At 47.8% G+C, this 26320-nt stretch overlaps 10 non-coding genes across 10 annotated transcripts; all 10 read right to left on the bottom strand.

The window, feature by feature from the left end:
• Positions 1-122: 122 nt before the first annotated feature.
• Positions 123-313, bottom strand: LOC130308054 (U2 spliceosomal RNA). The gene has a single exon (XR_008857117.1). It is a non-coding gene; the product is annotated as a U2 spliceosomal RNA (small nuclear RNA).
• A 7765-nt stretch (positions 314-8078) lies between these two features.
• Positions 8079-8269, bottom strand: LOC130308052 (U2 spliceosomal RNA). Its single transcript, XR_008857115.1, has one exon. It is a non-coding gene; the product is annotated as a U2 spliceosomal RNA (small nuclear RNA).
• Positions 8270-10347: 2078 nt separating this feature from the next.
• Positions 10348-10538, bottom strand: LOC130308051 (U2 spliceosomal RNA). Its single transcript, XR_008857114.1, has one exon. It is a non-coding gene; the product is annotated as a U2 spliceosomal RNA (small nuclear RNA).
• Positions 10539-12640: 2102 nt separating this feature from the next.
• On the bottom strand, positions 12641-12831 carry LOC130308050 (U2 spliceosomal RNA). Its single transcript, XR_008857113.1, has one exon. It is a non-coding gene; the product is annotated as a U2 spliceosomal RNA (small nuclear RNA).
• A 2101-nt stretch (positions 12832-14932) lies between these two features.
• Positions 14933-15123, bottom strand: LOC130308048 (U2 spliceosomal RNA). Its single transcript, XR_008857112.1, has one exon. It is a non-coding gene; the product is annotated as a U2 spliceosomal RNA (small nuclear RNA).
• Positions 15124-16854: 1731 nt separating this feature from the next.
• LOC130308047 (U2 spliceosomal RNA) lies at positions 16855-17045 on the bottom strand. Its single transcript, XR_008857111.1, has one exon. It is a non-coding gene; the product is annotated as a U2 spliceosomal RNA (small nuclear RNA).
• A 2095-nt stretch (positions 17046-19140) lies between these two features.
• Positions 19141-19331, bottom strand: LOC130308046 (U2 spliceosomal RNA). Its single transcript, XR_008857110.1, has one exon. It is a non-coding gene; the product is annotated as a U2 spliceosomal RNA (small nuclear RNA).
• Positions 19332-21432: 2101 nt separating this feature from the next.
• On the bottom strand, positions 21433-21623 carry LOC130308045 (U2 spliceosomal RNA). The gene has a single exon (XR_008857109.1). It is a non-coding gene; the product is annotated as a U2 spliceosomal RNA (small nuclear RNA).
• Positions 21624-23707: 2084 nt separating this feature from the next.
• Positions 23708-23898, bottom strand: LOC130308044 (U2 spliceosomal RNA). The gene has a single exon (XR_008857108.1). It is a non-coding gene; the product is annotated as a U2 spliceosomal RNA (small nuclear RNA).
• Positions 23899-25995: 2097 nt separating this feature from the next.
• On the bottom strand, positions 25996-26186 carry LOC130308043 (U2 spliceosomal RNA). The gene has a single exon (XR_008857107.1). It is a non-coding gene; the product is annotated as a U2 spliceosomal RNA (small nuclear RNA).
• Between the last annotated feature and the right edge of the window lie 134 nt (positions 26187-26320).

The raw sequence follows: 26320 nt of genomic DNA, 5'->3' as shown, positions 1-26320 counted from the left end.
GCAGCAGCACCACCTTTTGTTTTTTGGCTGCAGCAGCAGCAAGGCCCACAGGGCTGGCTAGCTGGCTAGCCAGCAAGCAGGTAGCAATGAAAGTAGGAATCTTTCTTTTTAACCCTGTAAGGGGGTGGTGCACTGTACCCGAAGATACTGCCATATCGGGTCAATGCATAGGGCGACGGAAGCAAGCTTCGAAATCGGCCCCCGTTCTCAAAAATCCATTTAATATATGGTCCCCAGATAGGGGACGTATCAGATATTAAACTGATAAGAACAGATACTACACTTGATCTTAGCCAAAAGGCCGAGAAGCGATAACCGTGAAAGGGGCGGGCCCAACAAGGTCCCCTTCATGGGCACTATCACTGCTTGCTGTCAGGGAGGCTGCCAGACAATTTTCCATGCACACTCTGGGCTGGGGGGCAGTCAACCACCAGTACACACAGCAGAACCTAAACCCATACCATTATTGCTAAGCAGCAAGACAGGGGCCCATTGCACTCCCACGGGGCCTTTTTAAATGCAATCCATAACCCGGATTTGCCAGGAACCCTTCTTACTCCTCCTACTTGCATGTGACACTGGGCTTAGGATCTGCATAGGAAACACACACACAAGCACACACCTACCTTTGTTGCCTGCAGATGCCTCCTTGGCTGTCCCCAAACGGTATCAAACCAACACCCACGGGAAGCTGTAAGCATAGAGGACATGCCTGCACCCCATTGGACTTACCTGTGTGGGTTAAATCCGGGTTATTTGACAACCTATGGCGGTGATGGTTCTGCTCAGGCAGAGCAGTGCTGATGCTCCTCATAAAGCTGTCGCTGCTGTGAAGGTTCTAGGTGACATCACAAATCCCTATGGTTACATACACAACAAAGCTGGGTTGTTGTTGTTTACACTCTGCAAGGCCTGTAGAAGTGAGTGACATCATAGCACTGTAGTTCTGAGGGTTCAAGATGGATGCAACAATCTCCTGTTGCTTCTATGAATCTCCTGTTGCTTCTATGAAGGCCGTAATAGACGACATCACCAAACAGCTCCATAGTCACATACACAGCAAAGGAGAGATGTTGTTTACACCTAGTGATGTCAGTGGTATTGAGTGACATCACAGCACAGTGCTAAGGCTCCTGGGCCTGGACACAGCAGCGGCTGCAATATCTCAACGGAGAATACGTTTATATCTATGTGTGTGTGTGCGCATATATATATATATATATATATATATATATATATATATATATATATATATATATATATATATATTTCTCCGCCGAAATCACTTTTAAACCCATTTCCACCTTTTTTTCCCTTCTCTTCCTCTTACTTTTTTTTCACGTTTTTTTACGTTTTTCTCCTTTTCGCCTCTTTTCTGGGCGTATTATTCTTCTTTTTCTTCTTTTTTTTCGTCTAATGCATACCCCATCAGTGCAGCAATGCTTATTCAATACCGCCAGCAGATGGAGACACTGGGGGATAATTTTCTAAGGATTTATACTGATTTTTCCTGTCTGAATTTGTCGCACAGAAAGTTGCAGGCCAAATATGTGTGACATTTCTGCGACTTTAGCTTCTAGAGCATTTTTACAACATTATACATAGGTGCTGAATACATAAAAAGCGACTGTTCAGCGACAGACAAGTCGCATCGGCTGAAAGTAGGCCAGAATGTCAGTCCATGTTGGAGCAGGTTTAGATACAGTCTAAAGCATAGATCTCAAAGTCTGTGCACAGAATTTAGCAAGGGCCTCGCACCTTCTGATGCATCAGGTAGGTGCACAATAGCATAGCCTAACCCTCTGTACTTTGGTCTATATTGATGCGGGACATAGACAGCCAGCTGATGACCAATCCATTAGTGCAATGGATGGCTGGAAGCATTTGTCTTTGCCTTTGCAATACCACAGAAGCAATGCATGGTCAATGTACAGCAATGACACACCTGTGTTACGCCGAGCGCTCCGGGTCCCCGCTCCTCCCCGGAGCGCTCGCTTCACTCTCCCCGCGGCAGCGCTCCGGTCACGTCCTCTGACCCGGGGCGCTGCGATTCCGCTGCCAGCCGGGATGCGATCCGCGATGCGGGTAGCGCCCGCTCGCGATGCGCACCCCGGCTCCCCTACCTGACCCGCTCTCCGTCTGTTCTGTCCCGGCGCGCGCGGCCCCGCTCCCTAGGGCGCGCGCGCGCCGGGTCTCTGCGATTTAAAGGGCCACTGCGCCGCTGATTGGCGCAGTGGTCCCAATTAGTGTGTTCACCTGTGCACTTCCCTATATCACCTCACTTCCCCTGCACTCCCTTGCCGGATCTTGTTGCCTTAGTGCCAGTGAAAGCGTTCCTTGTGTGTTCCTTGCCTGTGTTTCCAGACCTTCTGCCGTTGCCCCTGACTACGATCCTTGCTGCCTGCCCCGACCTTCTGCTACGTCCGACCTTGCTTTTGCCTACTCCCTTGTACCGCGCCCATCTTCAGCAGCCAGAGAGGTGAGCCGTTGCTAGTGGATACGACCTGGTCACTACCGCCGCAGCAAGACCATCCCGCTTTGCGGCGGGCTCTGGTGAAAACCAGTAGTGGCTTAGAACCGGTCCACTAGCACGGTCCACGCCAATCCCTCTCTGGCACAGAGGATCCACTACCTGCCAGCCGGCATCGTGACAGTAGATCCGGCCATGGATCCCGCTGAAGTTCCTCTGCCAGTTGTCGCTGACCTCACCACGGTGGTCGCCCAGCAGTCACAACAGATAGCGCAACAAGGCCAACAGCTGTCTCAACTGACCGTTATGCTACAACAGTTACTACCACAGCTTCAGCAGTCATCTCCTCCGCCAGCTCCTGCACCTCCTCCGCAGCGAGTGGCCGCTCCTGGGATACGCTTATCCTTGCCGGATAAATTTGATGGGGACTCTAAGTTTTGCCGTGGCTTTCTTTCCCAATGTTCCCTGCATCTGGAGATGATGTCGGACCTGTTTCCCACTGAAAGGTCTAAGGTGGCTTTCGTAGTCAGCCTTCTGTCCGGAAAAGCCCTGTCATGGGCCACACCGCTCTGGGACCGCAATGACCCCGTCACTGCCTCTGTACACTCCTTCTTCTCGGAAATCCGAAGTGTCTTTGAGGAACCTGCCCGAGCCTCTTCTGCTGAGACTGCCCTGTTGAACCTGGTCCAGGGTAATTCTTCCGTTGGCGAGTATGCCGTACAATTCCGTACTCTTGCTTCAGAATTGTCCTGGAATAATGAGGCCCTCTGCGCGACCTTCAAAAAAGGCCTATCCAGCAACATTAAAGATGTTCTGGCCGCACGAGAAATTCCTGCTAATCTACATGAACTTATTCACCTAGCCACTCGCATTGACATGCGTTTTTCCGAAAGGCGTCAGGAACTCCGCCAAGATATGGACTCTGTTCGCACGAGGCGTTTCTTCTCCTCGGCTCCTCTCTCCTCTGGTCCCCTGCAATCTGTTCCTGTGCCTCCCGCCGTGGAGGCTATGCAGGTCGACCGGTCTCGCCTGACACCTCAAGAGAGGACACGACGCCGTATGGAGAACCTCTGCCTGTACTGTGCTAGTACCGAACACTTCCTGAGGGATTGTCCTATCCGTCCTCCCCGCCTGGAAAGACGTACGCTGACTCCGCACAAAAGTGAGACAGTCCTTGATGTCTACTCTGCTTCTCCACGTCTTACTGTGCCTGTGCGGATGTCTGCCTCTGCCTTCTCCTTCTCTACAGTGGCCTTCTTGGACTCTGGATCTGCAGGAAATTTTATTTTGGCCTCTCTCGTCAACAGGTTCAACATCCCGGTGACCAGTCTCGCCAGACCCCTCTACATCAATTGTGTAAATAATGAAAGATTGGACTGTACCATACGTTTCCGCACGGAGCCCCTTCTTATGAGCATCGGATCTCATCATGAGAGGATTGAACTTTTGGTCCTCCCCAATTGCACCTCGGAAATTCTCCTTGGACTTCCCTGGCTTCAACTTCATTCCCCTACCCTGGATTGGTCCACTGGGGAGATCAAGAGTTGGGGGTCCTCTTGTTCCAAGAACTGTCTAAAACCGGTTCCCAGTAACCCTTGCCGTAACTCTGTGGTTCCTCCAGTAACCGGTCTCCCTAAGGCCTATATGGACTTCGCGGATGTTTTCTGCAAAAAACAAGCTGAGACTCTACCTCCTCACAGGCCTTATGATTGCCCTATCGACCTCCTCCCGGGCACTACTCCACCCCGGGGCAGAATTTATCCTCTCTCTGCCCCAGAGACTCTTGCCATGTCCGAATACGTCCAGGAGAATCTAAAAAAGGGCTTTATCCGTAAATCCTCCTCTCCTGCCGGAGCCGGATTTTTCTTTGTGTCCAAAAAAGATGGCTCCCTACGTCCTTGCATTGACTACCGCGGTCTTAATAAAATCACGGTTAAGAACCGCTACCCCTTACCCCTCATCTCTGAACTCTTTGATCGCCTCCAAGGTGCCCTCATCTTCACTAAATTGGACTTAAGAGGCGCCTATAACCTCATCCGCATCAGAGAGGGGGACGAGTGGAAAACGGCATTTAACACCAGAGATGGACACTTTGAGTATCTGGTCATGCCCTTTGGACTGTGCAACGCCCCTGCCGTTTTCCAAGACTTTGTCAATGAAATTTTTCGTGATCTGTTATACTCCTGTGTTGTTGTATATCTGGACGATATCCTAATTTTTTCTGCCAATCTAGAAGAACACCGCCAGCATGTCCGTATGGTTCTTCAGAGACTTCGTGACAACCAACTCTATGCCAAAATTGAGAAATGTCTGTTTGAATGCCAATCTCTTCCTTTTCTAGGATATTTGGTCTCTGGCCAGGGACTACAGATGGATCCAGACAAACTCTCTGCCGTCTTAGATTGGCCACGCCCCTCCGGACTCCGTGCTATCCAACGCTTTTTGGGGTTCGCCAATTATTACAGGCAATTTATTCCACATTTTTCTACCATTGTGGCTCCTATCGTGGCTTTAACCAAAAAAAATGCTGATCCCAAGTCCTGGCCTCCTCAAGCAGAAGACGCCTTTAAACGACTCAAGTCTGCCTTTTCTTCGGCTCCCGTCCTCTCCAGACCTGACCCTTCCAAACCCTTCCTATTGGAGGTTGATGCCTCCTCAGTGGGAGCTGGAGCTGTTCTTCTACAAAAAAATTCTTCCGGGCATGCTGTCACTTGTGGTTTTTTCTCTAGGACCTTCTCTCCAGCGGAGAGGAACTACTCCATCGGGGATCGAGAGCTTCTAGCCATTAAATTAGCACTTGAGGAATGGAGGCATCTGCTGGAGGGATCAAGTTCTCCTGTTATTATCTACACCGACCACAAGAACCTCTCCTACCTCCAGTCTGCCCAACGGCTGAATCCTCGCCAGGCCCGGTGGTCTCTGTTCTTTGCCCGATTTAATTTTGAGATTCACTTTCGTCCTGCCGATAAGAACATTAGGGCCGATGCTCTCTCTCGTTCCTCGGATGCCTCAGAAGTTGAACTCTCTCCGCAACACATCATTCCACCTGACTGCCTGATCTCCACTTCTCCTGCCTCCATCAGGCAGACTCCTCCAGGAAAGACCTTTGTTTCTCCTCGCCAACGCCTCGGAATCCTCAAATGGGGTCACTCCTCCCATCTCGCAGGTCATGCGGGTATCAAGAAATCTGTGCAACTCATCTCCCGCTTCTATTGGTGGCCGACTCTGGAGACGGATGTTGTGGACTTTGTGCGAGCCTGCACTATCTGTGCCCGGGATAAGACTCCTCGCCAGAAGCCCGCTGGTTTTCTTCATCCTCTGCCTGTCCCCGAACAGCCTTGGTCTCTGATTGGTATGGATTTTATTACTGATTTACCCCCTTCCCGTGGCAACACTGTTATTTGGGTGGTCGTTGATCGATTCTCCAAAATGGCACATTTCATCCCTCTTCCTGGTCTTCCTTCTGCGCCTCAGTTGGCTAAACAATTTTTTGTACACATTTTTCGTCTTCACGGGTTGCCTACGCAGATTGTCTCGGATAGAGGCGTCCAATTCGTGTCTAAATTCTGGAGGGCTCTCTGTAAACAACTCAAGATTAAATTAAATTTTTCTTCTGCATATCATCCCCAGTCCAATGGACAAGTAGAAAGGATTAACCAGATCTTGGGTGATTATTTGCGACATTTTGTTTCCTCCCGCCAGGATGACTGGGCAGATCTCCTCCCATGGGCCGAATTCTCGTATAACTTCAGGGTCTCTGAGTCTTCCTCCAAATCCCCATTTTTCGTGGTGTACGGCCGTCACCCTCTTCCCCCCCTCCCTACTCCCTTGCCCTCTGGTCTGCCCGCTGTGGATGAAATTTCTCGTGACCTTTCCATCATATGGAGAGAGACCCAAAATTCTCTCTTACAGGCTTCATCACGCATGAAGAAGTTCGCGGATAAGAAAAGAAGAGCTCCCCCCGTTTTTTCCCCTGGAGACAAGGTATGGCTCTCCGCTAAATATGTCCGCTTCCGTGTCCCTAGCTACAAGTTGGGACCACGCTATCTTGGTCCTTTCAAAATTTTGTGTCAAATTAATCCTGTCTCTTATAAACTTCTTCTTCCTCCCTCTCTTCGTATCCCTAATGCCTTTCACGTCTCTCTTCTCAAACCACTCATCCTCAACCGTTTTTCTCCCAAATCTGTTCCTCCCACTCCTGTTTCCGGCTCCTCGGACATCTTCTCGGTCAAAGAGATTTTAGCTGCCAAAAAGGTCAGAGGGAAAATTTTTTTTTTAGTGGACTGGGAGGGTTGTGGTCCTGAAGAGAGATCCTGGGAACCTGAGCACAACATCCTAGACAAAAGTCTGCTCCTCAGGTTCTCAGGCTCTAAGAAGAGGGGGAGACCCAAGGGGGGGGGTACTGTTACGCCGAGCGCTCCGGGTCCCCGCTCCTCCCCGGAGCGCTCGCTTCACTCTCCCCGCGGCAGCGCTCCGGTCACGTCCTCTGACCCGGGGCGCTGCGATTCCGCTGCCAGCCGGGATGCGATCCGCGATGCGGGTAGCGCCCGCTCGCGATGCGCACCCCGGCTCCCCTACCTGACCCGCTCTCCGTCTGTTCTGTCCCGGCGCGCGTGGCCCCGCTCCCTAGGGCGCGCGCGCGCCGGGTCTCTGCGATTTAAAGGGCCACTGCGCCGCTGATTGGCGCAGTGGTCCCAATTAGTGTGTTCACCTGTGCACTTCCCTATATCACCTCACTTCCCCTGCACTCCCTTGCCGGATCTTGTTGCCTTAGTGCCAGTGAAAGCGTTCCTTGTGTGTTCCTTGCCTGTGTTTCCAGACCTTCTGCCGTTGCCCCTGACTACGATACTTGCTGCCTGCCCCGACCTTCTGCTACGTCCGACCTTGCTTTTGCCTACTCCCTTGTACCGCGCCCATCTTCAGCAGCCAGAGAGGTGAGCCGTTGCTAGTGGATACGACCTGGTCACTACCGCCGCAGCAAGACCATCCCGCTTTGCGGCGGGCTCTGGTGAAAACCAGTAGTGGCTTAGAACCGGTCCACTAGCACGGTCCACGCCAATCCCTCTCTGGCACAGAGGATCCACTACCTGCCAGCCGGCATCGTGACAACCTGTGTGAACAGCCAGGAGACCCCCCCCCCCCCCCATGTTATGTTACATAGTTACATAGTTAGTACGGTCGAAAAAAGACATATGTCCATCACGTTCAACCAGGGAATTAAGGGGTAGGGGTGTGGCGCGATATTGGGGAAGGGATGAGATTTTATATTTCTTCATAAGCATTAATCTTATTTTGTCAATTAGGAACATTCAGCACCCACCCGCTATCAAGGCAGCTGCCTATCATGTCATGCCCTACCTGCACAGGTGTGCTGGCTACTCAAATGATCCAATTAAGGAGGCCATTTAGTCAGCAGCAGCAGAAGTCCTGTGCCTGGACGCTCCAACAGGGGCCAGACACAAGCAGAAGCAGAAGCAGCAGAAGCAGCAGCAGCACCACCTTTTGTTTTTTGGCTGCAGCAGCAGCAAGGCCCACAGGGCTGGCTAGCTGGCTAGCCAGCAAGCAGGTAGCAATGAAAGTAGGAATCTTTCTTTTTAACCCTGTAAGGGGGTGGTGCACTGTACCCGAAGATACTGCCATATCGGGTCAATGCATAGGGCGACGGAAGCAAGCTTCGAAATCGGCCCCCGTTCTCAAAAATCCATTTAATATATGGTCCCCAGATAGGGGACGTATCAGATATTAAACTGATAAGAACAGATACTACACTTGATCTTAGCCAAAAGGCCGAGAAGCGATAACCGTGAAAGGGGCGGGCCCAACAAGGTCCCCTTCATGGGCACTATCACTGCTTGCTGTCAGGGAGGCTGCCAGACAATTTTCCATGCACACTCTGGGCTGGGGGGCAGTCAACCACCAGTACACACAGCAGAACCTAAACCCATACCATTATTGCTAAGCAGCAAGACAGGGGCCCATTGCACTCCCACGGGGCCTTTTTAAATGCAATCCATAACCCGGATTTGCCAGGAACCCTTCTTACTCCTCCTACTTGCATGTGACACTGGGCTTAGGATCTGCATAGGAAACACACACACAAGCACACACCTACCTTTGTTGCCTGCAGATGCCTCCTTGGCTGTCCCCAAACGGTATCAAACCAACACCCACGGGAAGCTGTAAGCATAGAGGACATGCCTGCACCCCATTGGACTTACCTGTGTGGGTTAAATCCGGGTTATTTGACAACCTATGGCGGTGATGGTTCTGCTCAGGCAGAGCAGTGCTGATGCTCCTCATAAAGCTGTCGCTGCTGTGAAGGTTCTAGGTGACATCACAAATCCCTATGGTTACATACACAACAAAGCTGGGTTGTTGTTGTTTACACTCTGCAAGGCCTGTGGAAGTGAGTGACATCATAGCACTGTAGTTCTGAGGGTTCAAGATGGATGCAACAATCTCCTGTTGCTTCTATGAAGGCCGTAATAGACGACATCACCAAACAGCTCCATAGTCACATACACAGCAAAGGAGAGATGTTGTTTACACCTAGTGATGTCAGTGGTATTGAGTGACATCACAGCACAGTGCTAAGGCTCCTGGGCCTGGACACAGCAGCGGCTGCAATATCTCAACGGAGAATACGTTTATATCTATGTGTGTGTGTGCGCATATATATATATATATATATATATATATATATATATATATATTTCTCCGCCGAAATCACTTTTAAACCCATTTCCACCTTTTTTTCCCTTCTCTTCCTCTTACTTTTTTTTCACTTTTTTTTACGTTTTTCTCCTTTTCGCCTCTTTTCTGGGCGTATTATTCTTCTTTTTCTTCTTTTTTTTCGTCTAATGCATACCCCATCAGTGCAGCAATGCTTATTCAATACCGCCAGCAGATGGAGACACTGGGGGATAATTTTCTAAGGATTTATACTGATTTTTCCTGTCTGAATTTGTCGCACAGAAAGTTGCAGGCCAAATATGTGTGACATTTCTGCGACTTTAGCTTCTAGAGCATTTTTACAACATTATACATAGGTGCTGAATACATAAAAAGCGACTGTTCAGCGACAGACAAGTCGCATCGGCTGAAAGTAGGCCAGAATGTCAGTCCATGTTGGAGCAGGTTTAGATACAGTCTAAAGCATAGATCTCAAAGTCTGTGCACAGAATTTAGCAAGGGCCTCGCACCTTCTGATGCATCAGGTAGGTGCACAATAGCATAGCCTAACCCTCTGTACTTTGGTCTATATTGATGCGGGACATAGACAGCCAGCTGATGACCAATCCATTAGTGCAATGGATGGCTGGAAGCATTTGTCTTTGCCTTTGCAATACCACAGAAGCAATGCATGGTCAATGTACAGCAATGACACACCTGTGTGAACAGCCAGGAGACCCCCCCCCCCCCCATGTTATGTTACATAGTTACATAGTTAGTACGGTCGAAAAAAGACATATGTCCATCACGTTCAACCAGGGAATTAAGGGGTAGGGGTGTGGCGCGATATTGGGGAAGGGATGAGATTTTATATTTCTTCATAAGCATTAATCTTATTTTGTCAATTAGGAACATTCAGCACCCACCCGCTATCAAGGCAGCTGCCTATCATGTCATGCCCTACCTGCACAGGTGTGCTGGCTACTCAAATGATCCAATTAAGGAGGCCATTTAGTCAGCAGCAGCAGAAGTCCTGTGCCTGGACGCTCCAACAGGGGCCAGACACAAGCAGAAGCAGAAGCAGCAGAAGCACCACCTTTTGTTTTTTGGCTGCAGCAGCAGCAAGGCCCACAGGGCTGGCTAGCTGGCTAGCCAGCAAGCAGGTAGCAATGAAAGTAGGAATCTTTCTTTTTAACCCTGTAAGGGGGTGGTGCACTGTACCCGAAGATACTGCCATATCGGGTCAATGCATAGGGCGACGGAAGCAAGCTTCGAAATCGGCCCCCGTTCTCAAAAATCCATTTAATATATGGTCCCCAGATAGGGGACGTATCAGATATTAAACTGATAAGAACAGATACTACACTTGATCTTAGCCAAAAGGCCGAGAAGCGATAACCGTGAAAGGGGCGGGCCCAACAAGGTCCCCTTCATGGGCACTATCACTGCTTGCTGTCAGGGAGGCTGCCAGACAATTTTCCATGCACACTCTGGGCTGGGGGGCAGTCAACCACCAGTACACACAGCAGAACCTAAACCCATACCATTATTGCTAAGCAGCAAGACAGGGGCCCATTGCACTCCCACGGGGCCTTTTTAAATGCAATCCATAACCCGGATTTGCCAGGAACCCTTCTTACTCCTCCTACTTGCATGTGACACTGGGCTTAGGATCTGCATAGGAAACACACACACAAGCACACACCTACCTTTGTTGCCTGCAGATGCCTCCTTGGCTGTCCCCAAACGGTATCAAACCAACACCCACGGGAAGCTGTAAGCATAGAGGACATGCCTGCACCCCATTGGACTTACCTGTGTGGGTTAAATCCGGGTTATTTGACAACCTATGGCGGTGATGGTTCTGCTCAGGCAGAGCAGTGCTGATGCTCCTCATAAAGCTGTCGCTGCTGTGAAGGTTCTAGGTGACATCACAAATCCCTATGGTTACATACACAACAAAGCTGGGTTGTTGTTGTTTACACTCTGCAAGGCCTGTGGAAGTGAGTGACATCATAGCACTGTAGTTCTGAGGGTTCAAGATGGATGCAACAATCTCCTGTTGCTTCTATGAAGGCCGTAATAGACGACATCACCAAACAGCTCCATAGTCACATACACAGCAAAGGAGAGATGTTGTTTACACCTAGTGATGTCAGTGGTATTGAGTGACATCACAGCACAGTGCTAAGGCTCCTGGGCCTGGACACAGCAGCGGCTGCAATATCTCAACGGAGAATACGTTTATATCTATGTGTGTGTGTGCGCATATATATATATATATATATATATATATATATATATATATATATATATATATATTTCTCCGCCGAAATCACTTTTAAACCCATTTCCACCTTTTTTTCCCTTCTCTTCCTCTTACTTTTTTTTCACGTTTTTTTACGTTTTTCTCCTTTTCGCCTCTTTTCTGGGCGTATTATTCTTCTTTTTCTTCTTTTTTTTCGTCTAATGCATACCCCATCAGTGCAGCAATGCTTATTCAATACCGCCAGCAGATGGAGACACTGGGGGATAATTTTCTAAGGATTTATACTGATTTTTCCTGTCTGAATTTGTCGCACAGAAAGTTGCAGGCCAAATATGTGTGACATTTCTGCGACTTTAGCTTCTAGAGCATTTTTACAACATTATACATAGGTGCTGAATACATAAAAAGCGACTGTTCAGCGACAGACAAGTCGCATCGGCTGAAAGTAGGCCAGAATGTCAGTCCATGTTGGAGCAGGTTTAGATACAGTCTAAAGCATAGATCTCAAAGTCTGTGCACAGAATTTAGCAAGGGCCTCGCACCTTCTGATGCATCAGGTAGGTGCACAATAGCATAGCCTAACCCTCTGTACTTTGGTCTATATTGATGCGGGACATAGACAGCCAGCTGATGACCAATCCATTAGTGCAATGGATGGCTGGAAGCATTTGTCTTTGCCTTTGCAATACCACAGAAGCAATGCATGGTCAATGTACAGCAATGACACACCTGTGTGAACAGCCAGGAGACCCCCCCCCCCCCCCCCATGTTATGTTACATAGTTACATAGTTAGTACGGTCGAAAAAAGACATATGTCCATCACGTTCAACCAGGGAATTAAGGGGTAGGGGTGTGGCGCGATATTGGGGAAGGGATGAGATTTTATATTTCTTCATAAGCATTAATCTTATTTTGTCAATTAGGAACATTCAGCACCCACCCGCTATCAAGGCAGCTGCCTATCATGTCATGCCCTACCTGCACAGGTGTGCTGGCTACTCAAATGATCCAATTAAGGAGGCCATTTAGTCAGCAGCAGCAGAAGTCCTGTGCCTGGACGCTCCAACAGGGGCCAGACACAAGCAGAAGCAGAAGCAGCAGAAGCAGCAGCAGCACCACCTTTTGTTTTTTGGCTGCAGCAGCAGCAAGGCCCACAGGGCTGGCTAGCTGGCTAGCCAGCAAGCAGGTAGCAATGAAAGTAGGAATCTTTCTTTTTAACCCTGTAAGGGGGTGGTGCACTGTACCCGAAGATACTGCCATATCGGGTCAATGCATAGGGCGACGGAAGCAAGCTTCGAAATCGGCCCCCGTTCTCAAAAATCCATTTAATATATGGTCCCCAGATAGGGGACGTATCAGATATTAAACTGATAAGAACAGATACTACACTTGATCTTAGCCAAAAGGCCGAGAAGCGATAACCGTGAAAGGGGCGGGCCCAACAAGGTCCCCTTCATGGGCACTATCACTGCTTGCTGTCAGGGAGGCTGCCAGACAATTTTCCATGCACACTCTGGGCTGGGGGGCAGTCAACCACCAGTACACACAGCAGAACCTAAACCCATACCATTATTGCTAAGCAGCAAGACAGGGGCCCATTGCACTCCCACGGGGCCTTTTTAAATGCAATCCATAACCCGGATTTGCCAGGAACCCTTCTTACTCCTCCTACTTGCATGTGACACTGGGCTTAGGATCTGCATAGGAAACACACACACAAGCACACACCTACCTTTGTTGCCTGCAGATGCCTCCTTGGCTGTCCCCAAACGGTATCAAACCAACACCCACGGGAAGCTGTAAGCATAGAGGACATGCCTGCACCCCATTGGACTTACCTGTGTGGGTTAAATCCGGGTTATTTGACAACCTATGGCGGTGATGGTTCTGCTCAGGCAGAGCAGTGCTGATGCTCCTCATAAAGCTGTCGCTGCTGTGAAGGTTCTAGGTGACATCACAAATCCCTATGGTTACATACACAACAAAGCTGGGTTGTTGTTGTTTACACTCTGCAAGGCCTGTGGAAGTGAGTGACATCATAGCACTGTAGTTCTGAGGGTTCAAGATGGATGCAACAATCTCCTGTTGCTTCTATGAAGGCCGTAATAGACGACATCACCAAACAGCTCCATAGTCACATACACAGCAAAGGAGAGATGTTGTTTACACCTAGTGATGTCAGTGGTATTGAGTGACATCACAGCACAGTGCTAAGGCTCCTGGGCCTGGACACAGCAGCGGCTGCAATATCTCAACGGAGAATACGTTTATATCTATGTGTGTGTGTGCGCATATATATATATATATATATATATATATATATATATATATATATATATATTTCTCCGCCGAAATCACTTTTAAACCCATTTCCACCTTTTTTTCCCTTCTCTTCCTCTTACTTTTTTTTCACGTTTTTTTACGTTTTTCTCCTTTTCGCCTCTTTTCTGGGCGTATTATTCTTCTTTTTCTTCTTTTTTTTCGTCTAATGCATACCCCATCAGTGCAGCAATGCTTATTCAATACCGCCAGCAGATGGAGACACTGGGGGATAATTTTCTAAGGATTTATACTGATTTTTCCTGTCTGAATTTGTCGCACAGAAAGTTGCAGGCCAAATATGTGTGACATTTCTGCGACTTTAGCTTCTAGAGCATTTTTACAACATTATACATAGGTGCTGAATACATAAAAAGCGACTGTTCAGCGACAGACAAGTCGCATCGGCTGAAAGTAGGCCAGAATGTCAGTCCATGTTGGAGCAGGTTTAGATACAGTCTAAAGCATAGATCTCAAAGTCTGTGCACAGAATTTAGCAAGGGCCTCGCACCTTCTGATGCATCAGGTAGGTGCACAATAGCATAGCCTAACCCTCTGTACTTTGGTCTATATTGATGCGGGACATAGACAGCCAGCTGATGACCAATCCATTAGTGCAATGGATGGCTGGAAGCATTTGTCTTTGCCTTTGCAATACCACAGAAGCAATGCATGGTCAATGTACAGCAATGACACACCTGTGTGAACAGCCAGGAGACCCCCCCCCCCCCCCCCCCCATGTTATGTTACATAGTTACATAGTTAGTACGGTCGAAAAAAGACATATGTCCATCACGTTCAACCAGGGAATTAAGGGGTAGGGGTGTGGCGCGATATTGGGGAAGGGATGAGATTTTATATTTCTTCATAAGCATTAATCTTATTTTGTCAATTAGGAACATTCAGCACCCACCCGCTATCAAGGCAGCTGCCTATCATGTCATGCCCTACCTGCACAGGTGTGCTGGCTACTCAAATGATCCAATTAAGGAGGCCATTTAGTCAGCAGCAGCAGAAGTCCTGTGCCTGGACGCTCCAACAGGGGCCAGACACAAGCAGAAGCAGAAGCAGCAGAAGCAGCAGCAGCACCACCTTTTGTTTTTTGGCTGCAGCAGCAGCAAGGCCCACAGGGCTGGCTAGCTGGCTAGCCAGCAAGCAGGTAGCAATGAAAGTAGGAATCTTTCTTTTTAACCCTGTAAGGGGGTGGTGCACTGTACCCGAAGATACTGCCATATCGGGTCAATGCATAGGGCGACGGAAGCAAGCTTCGAAATCGGCCCCCGTTCTCAAAAATCCATTTAATATATGGTCCCCAGATAGGGGACGTATCAGATATTAAACTGATAAGAACAGATACTACACTTGATCTTAGCCAAAAGGCCGAGAAGCGATAACCGTGAAAGGGGCGGGCCCAACAAGGTCCCCTTCATGGGCACTATCACTGCTTGCTGTCAGGGAGGCTGCCAGACAATTTTCCATGCACACTCTGGGCTGGGGGGCAGTCAACCACCAGTACACACAGCAGAACCTAAACCCATACCATTATTGCTAAGCAGCAAGACAGGGGCCCATTGCACTCCCACGGGGCCTTTTTAAATGCAATCCATAACCCGGATTTGCCAGGAACCCTTCTTACTCCTCCTACTTGCATGTGACACTGGGCTTAGGATCTGCATAGGAAACACACACACAAGCACACACCTACCTTTGTTGCCTGCAGATGCCTCCTTGGCTGTCCCCAAACGGTATCAAACCAACACCCACGGGAAGCTGTAAGCATAGAGGACATGCCTGCACCCCATTGGACTTACCTGTGTGGGTTAAATCCGGGTTATTTGACAACCTATGGCGGTGATGGTTCTGCTCAGGCAGAGCAGTGCTGATGCTCCTCATAAAGCTGTCGCTGCTGTGAAGGTTCTAGGTGACATCACAAATCCCTATGGTTACATACACAACAAAGCTGGGTTGTTGTTGTTTACACTCTGCAAGGCCTGTGGAAGTGAGTGACATCATAGCACTGTAGTTCTGAGGGTTCAAGATGGATGCAACAATCTCCTGTTGCTTCTATGAAGGCCGTAATAGACGACATCACCAAACAGCTCCATAGTCACATACACAGCAAAGGAGAGATGTTGTTTACACCTAGTGATGTCAGTGGTATTGAGTGACATCACAGCACAGTGCTAAGGCTCCTGGGCCTGGACACAGCAGCGGCTGCAATATCTCAACGGAGAATACGTTTATATCTATGTGTGTGTGTGCGCATATATATATATATATATATATATATATATATATATATATATATTTCTCCGCCGAAATCACTTTTAAACCCATTTCCACCTTTTTTTCCCTTCTCTTCCTCTTACTTTTTTTTCAAGTTTTTTTACGTTTTTCTCCTTTTCGCCTCTTTTCTGGGCGTATTATTCTTCTTTTTCTTCTTTTTTTTCGTCTAATGCATACCCCATCAGTGCAGCAATGCTTATTCAATACCGCCAGCAGATGGAGACACTGGGGGATAATTTTCTAAGGATTTATACTGATTTTTCCTGTCTGAATTTGTCGCACAGAAAGTTGCAGGCCAAATATGTGTGACATTTCTGCGACTTTAGCTTCTAGAGCATTTTTACAACATTATACATAGGTGCTGAATACATAAAAAGCGACTGTTCAGCGACAGACAAGTCGCATCGGCTGAAAGTAGGCCAGAATGTCAGTCCATGTTGGAGCAGGTTTAGATACAATCTAAAGCATAGATCTCAAAGTCTGTGCACAGAATTTAGCAAGGGCCTCGCACCTTCTGATGCATCAGGTAGGTGCACAATAGCATAGCCTAACCCTCTGTACTTTGGTCTATATTGATGCGGGACATAGACAGCCAGCTGATGACCAATCCATTAGTGCAATGGATGGCTGGAAGCATTTGTCTTTGCCTTTGCAATACCACAGAAGCAATGCATGGTCAATGTACAGCAATGACACACCAGAAGCAGCAGAAGCAGCAGCAGCACCACCTTTTGTTTTTTGGCTGCAGCAGCAGCAAGGCCCACAGGGCTGGCTAGCTGGCTAGCCAGCAAGCAGGTAGCAATGAAAGTAGGAATCTTTCTTTTTAACCCTGTAAGGGGGTGGTGCACTGTACCCGAAGATACTGCCATATCGGGTCAATGCATAGGGCGACGGAAGCAAGCTTCGAAATCGGCCCCCGTTCTCAAAAATCCATTTAATATATGGTCCCCAGATAGGGGACGTATCAGATATTAAACTGATAAGAACAGATACTACACTTGATCTTAGCCAAAAGGCCGAGAAGCGATAACCGTGAAAGGGGCGGGCCCAACAAGGTCCCCTTCATGGGCACTATCACTGCTTGCTGTCAGGGAGGCTGCCAGACAATTTTCCATGCACACTCTGGGCTGGGGGGCAGTCAACCACCAGTACACACAGCAGGACCTAAACCCATACCATTATTGCTAAGCAGCAAGACAGGGGCCCATTGCACTCCCACGGGGCCTTTTTAAATGCAATCCATAACCCGGATTTGCCAGGAACCCTTCTTACTCCTCCTACTTGCATGTGACACTGGGCTTAGGATCTGCATAGGAAACACACACACAAGCACACACCTACCTTTGTTGCCTGCAGATGCCTCCTTGGCTGTCCCCAAACGGTATCAAACCAACACCCACGGGAAGCTGTAAGCATAGAGGACATGCCTGCACCCCATTGGACTTACCTGTGTGGGTTAAATCCGGGTTATTTGACAACCTATGGCGGTGATGGTTCTGCTCAGGCAGAGCAGTGCTGATGCTCCTCATAAAGCTGTCGCTGCTGTGAAGGTTCTAGGTGACATCACAAATCCCTATGGTTACATACACAACAAAGCTGGGTTGTTGTTGTTTACACTCTGCAAGGCCTGTGGAAGTGAGTGACATCATAGCACTGTAGTTCTGAGGGTTCAAGATGGATGCAACAATCTCCTGTTGCTTCTATGAAGGCCGTAATAGACGACATCACCAAACAGCTCCATAGTCACATACACAGCAAAGGAGAGATGTTGTTTACACCTAGTGATGTCAGTGGTATTGAGTGACATCACAGCACAGTGCTAAGGCTCCTGGGCCTGGACACAGCAGCGGCTGCAATATCTCAACGGAGAATACGTTTATATCTATGTGTGTGTGTGCGCATATATATATATATATATATATATATATATATATATATATATATATTTCTCCGCCGAAATCACTTTTAAACCCATTTCCACCTTTTTTTCCCTTCTCTTCCTCTTACTTTTTTTTCACGTTTTTTTACGTTTTTCTCCTTTTCGCCTCTTTTCTGGGCGTATTATTCTTCTTTTTCTTCTTTTTTTTCGTCTAATGCATACCCCATCAGTGCAGCAATGCTTATTCAATACCGCCAGCAGATGGAGACACTGGGGGATAATTTTCTAAGGATTTATACTGATTTTTCCTGTCTGAATTTGTCGCACAAAAAGTTGCAGGCCAAATATGTGTGACATTTGTGCGACTTTAGCTTCTAGAGCATTTTTACAACATTATACATAGGTGCTGAATACATAAAAAGCGACTGTTCAGCGACAGACAAGTCGCATCGGCTGAAAGTAGGCCAGAATGTCAGTCCATGTTGGAGCAGGTTTAGATACAATCTAAAGCATAGATCTCAAAGTCTGTGCACAGAATTTAGCAAGGGCCTCGCACCTTCTGATGCATCAGGTAGGTGCACAATAGCATAGCCTAACCCTCTGTACTTTGGTCTATATTGATGCGGGACATAGACAGCCAGCTGATGACCAATCCATTAGTGCAATGGATGGCTGGAAGCATTTGTCTTTGCCTTTGCAATACCACAGAAGCAATGCATGGTCAATGTACAGCAATGACACACCTGTGTGAACAGCCAGGAGACCCCCCCCCCCCCCCCCCATGTTATGTTACATAGTTACATAGTTAGTACGGTCGAAAAAAGACATATGTCCATCACGTTCAACCAGGGAATTAAGGGGTAGGGGTGTGGCGCGATATTGGGGAAGGGATGAGATTTTATATTTCTTCATAAGCATTAATCTTATTTTGTCAATTAGGAACATTCAGCACCCACCCGCTATCAAGGCAGCTGCCTATCATGTCATGCCCTACCTGCACAGGTGTGCTGGCTACTCAAATGATCCAATTAAGGAGGCCATTTAGTCAGCAGCAGCAGAAGTCCTGTGCCTGGACGCTCCAACAGGGGCCAGACACAAGCAGAAGCAGAAGCAGCAGAAGCAGCAGCAGCACCACCTTTTGTTTTTTGGCTGCAGCAGCAGCAAGGCCCACAGGGCTGGCTAGCTGGCTAGCCAGCAAGCAGGTAGCAATGAAAGTAGGAATCTTTCTTTTTAACCCTGTAAGGGGGTGGTGCACTGTACCCGAAGATACTGCCATATCGGGTCAATGCATAGGGCGACGGAAGCAAGCTTCGAAATCGGCCCCCGTTCTCAAAAATCCATTTAATATATGGTCCCCAGATAGGGGACGTATCAGATATTAAACTGATAAGAACAGATACTACACTTGATCTTAGCCAAAAGGCCGAGAAGCGATAACCGTGAAAGGGGCGGGCCCAACAAGGTCCCCTTCATGGGCACTATCACTGCTTGCTGTCAGGGAGGCTGCCAGACAATTTTCCATGCACACTCTGGGCTGGGGGGCAGTCAACCACCAGTACACACAGCAGAACCTAAACCCATACCATTATTGCTAAGCAGCAAGACAGGGGCCCATTGCACTCCCACGGGGCCTTTTTAAATGCAATCCATAACCCGGATTTGCCAGGAACCCTTCTTACTCCTCCTACTTGCATGTGACACTGGGCTTAGGATCTGCATAGGAAACACACACACAAGCACACACCTACCTTTGTTGCCTGCAGATGCCTCCTTGGCTGTCCCCAAACGGTATCAAACCAACACCCACGGGAAGCTGTAAGCATAGAGGACATGCCTGCACCCCATTGGACTTACCTGTGTGGGTTAAATCCGGGTTATTTGACAACCTATGGCGGTGATGGTTCTGCTCAGGCAGAGCAGTGCTGATGCTCCTCATAAAGCTGTCGCTGCTGTGAAGGTTCTAGGTGACATCACAAATCCCTATGGTTACATACACAACAAAGCTGGGTTGTTGTTGTTTACACTCTGCAAGGCCTGTGGAAGTGAGTGACATCATAGCACTGTAGTTCTGAGGGTTCAAGATGGATGCAACAATCTCCTGTTGCTTCTATGAAGGCCGTAATAGACGACATCACCAAACAGCTCCATAGTCACATACACAGCAAAGGAGAGATGTTGTTTACACCTAGTGATGTCAGTGGTATTGAGTGACATCACAGCACAGTGCTAAGGCTCCTGGGCCTGGACACAGCAGCGGCTGCAATATCTCAACGGAGAATACGTTTATATCTATGTGTGTGTGTGCGCATATATATATTTATATATATATATATATATATATATATATATATATATATATATATTTCTCCGCCGAAATCACTTTTAAACCCATTTCCACCTTTTTTTCCCTTCTCTTCCTCTTACTTTTTTTTCACGTTTTTTTACGTTTTTCTCCTTTTCGCCTCTTTTCTGGGCGTATTATTCTTCTTTTTCTTCTTTTTTTTCGTCTAATGCATACCCCATCAGTGCAGCAATGCTTATTCAATACCGCCAGCAGATGGAGACACTGGGGGATAATTTTCTAAGGATTTATACTGATTTTTCCTGTCTGAATTTGTCGCACAGAAAGTTGCAGGCCAAATATGTGTGACATTTCTGCGACTTTAGCTTCTAGAGCATTTTTACAACATTATACATAGGTGCTGAATACATAAAAAGCGACTGTTCAGCGACAGACAAGTCGCATCGGCTGAAAGTAGGCCAGAATGTCAGTCCATGTTGGAGCAGGTTTAGATACAGTCTAAAGCATAGATCTCAAAGTCTGTGCACAGAATTTAGCAAGGGCCTCGCACCTTCTGATGCATCAGGTAGGTGCACAATAGCATAGCCTAACCCTCTGTACTTTGGTCTATATTGATGCGGGACATAGACAGCCAGCTGATGACCAATCCATTAGTGCAATGGATGGCTGGAAGCATTTGTCTTTGCCTTTGCAATACCACAGAAGCAATGCATGGTCAATGTACAGCAATGACACACCTGTGTGAACAGCCAGGAGACCCCCCCCCCCCCCATGTTATGTTACATAGTTACATAGTTAGTACGGTCGAAAAAAGACATATGTCCATCACGTTCAACCAGGGAATTAAGGGGTAGGGGTGTGGCGCGATATTGGGGAAGGGATGAGATTTTATATTTCTTCATAAGCATTAATCTTATTTTGTCAATTAGGAACATTCAGCACCCACCCGCTATCAAGGCAGCTGCCTATCATGTCATGCCCTACCTGCACAGGTGTGCTGGCTACTCAAATGATCCAATTAAGGAGGCCATTTAGTCAGCAGCAGCAGAAGTCCTGTGCCTGGACGCTCCAACAGGGGCCAGACACAAGCAGAAGCAGAAGCAGCAGAAGCAGCAGCAGCACCACCTTTTGTTTTTTGGCTGCAGCAGCAGCAAGGCCCACAGGGCTGGCTAGCTGGCTAGCCAGCAAGCAGGTAGCAATGAAAGTAGGAATCTTTCTTTTTAACCCTGTAAGGGGGTGGTGCACTGTACCCGAAGATACTGCCATATCGGGTCAATGCATAGGGCGACGGAAGCAAGCTTCGAAATCGGCCCCCGTTCTCAAAAATCCATTTAATATATGGTCCCCAGATAGGGGACGTATCAGATATTAAACTGATAAGAACAGATACTACACTTGATCTTAGCCAAAAGGCCGAGAAGCGATAACCGTGAAAGGGGCGGGCCCAACAAGGTCCCCTTCATGGGCACTATCACTGCTTGCTGTCAGGGAGGCTGCCAGACAATTTTCCATGCACACTCTGGGCTGGGGGGCAGTCAACCACCAGTACACACAGCAGAACCTAAACCCATACCATTATTGCTAAGCAGCAAGACAGGGGCCCATTGCACTCCCACGGGGCCTTTTTAAATGCAATCCATAACCCGGATTTGCCAGGAACCCTTCTTACTCCTCCTACTTGCATGTGACACTGGGCTTAGGATCTGCATAGGAAACACACACACAAGCACACACCTACCTTTGTTGCCTGCAGATGCCTCCTTGGCTGTCCCCAAACGGTATCAAACCAACACCCACGGGAAGCTGTAAGCATAGAGGACATGCCTGCACCCCATTGGACTTACCTGTGTGGGTTAAATCCGGGTTATTTGACAACCTATGGCGGTGATGGTTCTGCTCAGGCAGAGCAGTGCTGATGCTCCTCATAAAGCTGTCGCTGCTGTGAAGGTTCTAGGTGACATCACAAATCCCTATGGTTACATACACAACAAAGCTGGGTTGTTGTTGTTTACACTCTGCAAGGCCTGTGGAAGTGAGTGACATCATAGCACTGTAGTTCTGAGGGTTCAAGATGGATGCAACAATCTCCTGTTGCTTCTATGAAGGCCGTAATAGACGACATCACCAAACAGCTCCATAGTCACATACACAGCAAAGGAGAGATGTTGTTTACACCTAGTGATGTCAGTGGTATTGAGTGACATCACAGCACAGTGCTAAGGCTCCTGGGCCTGGACACAGCAGCGGCTGCAATATCTCAACGGAGAATACGTTTATATCTATGTGTGTGTGTGCGCATATATATATATATATATATATATATATATTTCTCCGCCGAAATCACTTTTAAACCCATTTCCACCTTTTTTTCCCTTCTCTTCCTCTTACTTTTTTTTCACGTTTTTTTACGTTTTTCTCCTTTTCGCCTCTTTTCTGGGCGTATTATTCTTCTTTTTCTTCTTTTTTTTCGTCTAATGCATACCCCATCAGTGCAGCAATGCTTATTCAATACCGCCAGCAGATGGAGACACTGGGGGATAATTTTCTAAGGATTTATACTGATTTTTCCTGTCTGAATTTGTCGCACAGAAAGTTGCAGGCCAAATATGTGTGACATTTCTGCGACTTTAGCTTCTAGAGCATTTTTACAACATTATACATAGGTGCTGAATACATAAAAAGCGACTGTTCAGCGACAGACAAGTCGCATCGGCTGAAAGTAGGCCAGAATGTCAGTCCATGTTGGAGCAGGTTTAGATACAGTCTAAAGCATAGATCTCAAAGTCTGTGCACAGAATTTAGCAAGGGCCTCGCACCTTCTGATGCATCAGGTAGGTGCACAATAGCATAGCCTAACCCTCTGTACTTTGGTCTATATTGATGCGGGACATAGACAGCCAGCTGATGACCAATCCATTAGTGCAATGGATGGCTGGAAGCATTTGTCTTTGCCTTTGCAATACCACAGAAGCAATGCATGGTCAATGTACAGCAATGACACACCTGTGTGAACAGCCAGGAGACCCCCCCCCCCCCCCCCCCCCCCATGTTATGTTACATAGTTACATAGTTAGTACGGTCGAAAAAAGACATATGTCCATCACGTTCAACCAGGGAATTAAGGGGTAGGGGTGTGGCGCGATATTGGGGAAGGGATGAGATTTTATATTTCTTCATAAGCATTAATCTTATTTTGTCAATTAGGAACATTCAGCACCCACCCGCTATCAAGGCAGCTGCCTATCATGTCATGCCCTACCTGCACAGGTGTGCTGGCTACTCAAATGATCCAATTAAGGAGGCCATTTAGTCAGCAGCAGCAGAAGTCCTGTGCCTGGACGCTCCAACAGGGGCCAGACACAAGCAGAAGCAGAAGCAGCAGAAGCAGCAGCAGCACCACCTTTTGTTTTTTGGCTGCAGCAGCAGCAAGGCCCACAGGGCTGGCTAGCTGGCTAGCCAGCAAGCAGGTAGCAATGAAAGTAGGAATCTTTCTTTTTAACCCTGTAAGGGGGTGGTGCACTGTACCCGAAGATACTGCCATATCGGGTCAATGCATAGGGCGACGGAAGCAAGCTTCGAAATCGGCCCCCGTTCTCAAAAATCCATTTAATATATGGTCCCCAGATAGGGGACGTATCAGATATTAAACTGATAAGAACAGATACTACACTTGATCTTAGCCAAAAGGCCGAGAAGCGATAACCGTGAAAGGGGCGGGCCCAACAAGGTCCCCTTCATGGGCACTATCACTGCTTGCTGTCAGGGAGGCTGCCAGACAATTTTCCATGCACACTCTGGGCTGGGGGGCAGTCAACCACCAGTACACACAGCAGAACCTAAACCCATACCATTATTGCTAAGCAGCAAGACAGGGGCCCATTGCACTCCCACGGGGCCTTTTTAAATGCAATCCATAACCCGGATTTGCCAGGAACCCTTCTTACTCCTCCTACTTGCATGTGACACTGGGCTTAGGATCTGCATAGGAAACACACACACAAGCACACACCTACCTTTGTTGCCTGCAGATGCCTCCTTGGCTGTCCCCAAACGGTATCAAACCAACACCCACGGGAAGCTGTAAGCATAGAGGACATGCCTGCACCCCATTGGACTTACCTGTGTGGGTTAAATCCGGGTTATTTGACAACCTATGGCGGTGATGGTTCTGCTCAGGCAGAGCAGTGCTGATGCTCCTCATAAAGCTGTCGCTGCTGTGAAGGTTCTAGGTGACATCACAAATCCCTATGGTTACATACACAACAAAGCTGGGTTGTTGTTGTTTACACTCTGCAAGGCCTGTGGAAGTGAGTGACATCATAGCACTGTAGTTCTGAGGGTTCAAGATGGATGCAACAATCTCCTGTTGCTTCTATGAAGGCCATAATAGACGACATCACCAAACAGCTCCATAGTCACATACACAGCAAAGGAGAGATGTTGTTTACACCTAGTGATGTCAGTGGTATTGAGTGACATCACAGCACAGTGCTAAGGCTCCTGGGCCTGGACACAGCAGCGGCTGCAATATCTCAACGGAGAATACGTTTATATCTATGTGTGTGTGTGCGCATATATATATATATATATATATATATATATATATATATATATATATTTCTCCGCCGAAATCACTTTTAAACCCATTTCCACCTTTTTTTCCCTTCTCTTCCTCTTACTTTTTTTTCACGTTTTTTTACGTTTTTCTCCTTTTCGCCTCTTTTCTGGGCGTATTATTCTTCTTTTTCTTCTTTTTTTTCGTCTAATGCATACCCCATCAGTGCAGCAATGCTTATTCAATACCGCCAGCAGATGGAGACACTGGGGGATAATTTTCTAAGGATTTATACTGATTTTTCCTGTCTGAATTTGTCGCACAGAAAGTTGCAGGCCAAATATGTGTGACATTTCTGCGACTTTAGCTTCTAGAGCATTTTTACAACATTATACATAGGTGCTGAATACATAAAAAGCGACTGTTCAGCGACAGACAAGTCGCATCGGCTGAAAGTAGGCCAGAATGTCAGTCCATGTTGGAGCAGGTTTAGATACAGTCTAAAGCATAGATCTCAAAGTCTGTGCACAGAATTTAGCAAGGGCCTCGCACCTTCTGATGCATCAGGTAGGTGCACAATAGCATAGCCTAACCCTCTGTACTTTGGTCTATATTGATGCGGGACATAGACAGCCAGCTGATGACCAATCCATTAGTGCCAATGGATGGCTGGAAGCATTTGTCTTTGCCTTTGCAATACCACAGAAGCAATGCATGGTCAATGTACAGCAATGACACACCTGTGTGAACAGCCAGGAGACCCCCCCCCCCCCCCCATGTTATGTTACATAGTTACATAGTTAGTACGGTCGAAAAAAGACATATGTCCATCACGTTCAACCAGGGAATTAAGGGGTAGGGGTGTGGCGCGATATTGGGGAAGGGATGAGATTTTATATTTCTTCATAAGCATTAATCTTATTTTGTCAATTAGGAACATTCAGCACCCACCCGCTATCAAGGCAGCTGCCTATCATGTCATGCCCTACCTGCACAGGTGTGCTGGCTACTCAAATGATCCAATTAAGGAGGCCATTTAGTCAGCAGCAGCAGAAGTCCTGTGCCTGGACGCTCCAACAGGGGCCAGACACAAGCAGAAGCAGAAGCAGCAGAAGCAGCAGCAGCACCACCACCTTTTGTTTTTTGGCTGCAGCAGCAGCAAGGCCCACAGGGCTGGCTAGCTGGCTAGCCAGCAAGCAGGTAGCAATGAAAGTAGGAATCTTTCTTTTTAACCCTGTAAGGGGGTGGTGCACTGTACCCGAAGATACTGCCATATCGGGTCAATGCATAGGGCGACGGAAGCAAGCTTCGAAATCGGCCCCCGTTCTCAAAAATCCATTTAATATATGGTCCCCAGATAGGGGACGTATCAGATATTAAACTGATAAGAACAGATACTACACTTGATCTTAGCCAAAAGGCCGAGAAGCGATAACCGTGAAAGGGGCGGGCCCAACAAGGTCCCCTTCATGGGCACTATCACTGCTTGCTGTCAGGGAGGCTGCCAGACAATTTTCCATGCACACTCTGGGCTGGGGGGCAGTCAACCACCAGTACACACAGCAGA

This window comes from Hyla sarda, unplaced genomic scaffold (assembly GCF_029499605.1).
Source record: "Hyla sarda isolate aHylSar1 unplaced genomic scaffold, aHylSar1.hap1 scaffold_1458, whole genome shotgun sequence".
Taxonomy (NCBI): domain Eukaryota; kingdom Metazoa; phylum Chordata; class Amphibia; order Anura; family Hylidae; genus Hyla; species Hyla sarda.
The sequence above is the reverse complement of the archived record's forward strand: the minus strand, read 5'-3'. Positions and strand labels throughout refer to the sequence as shown.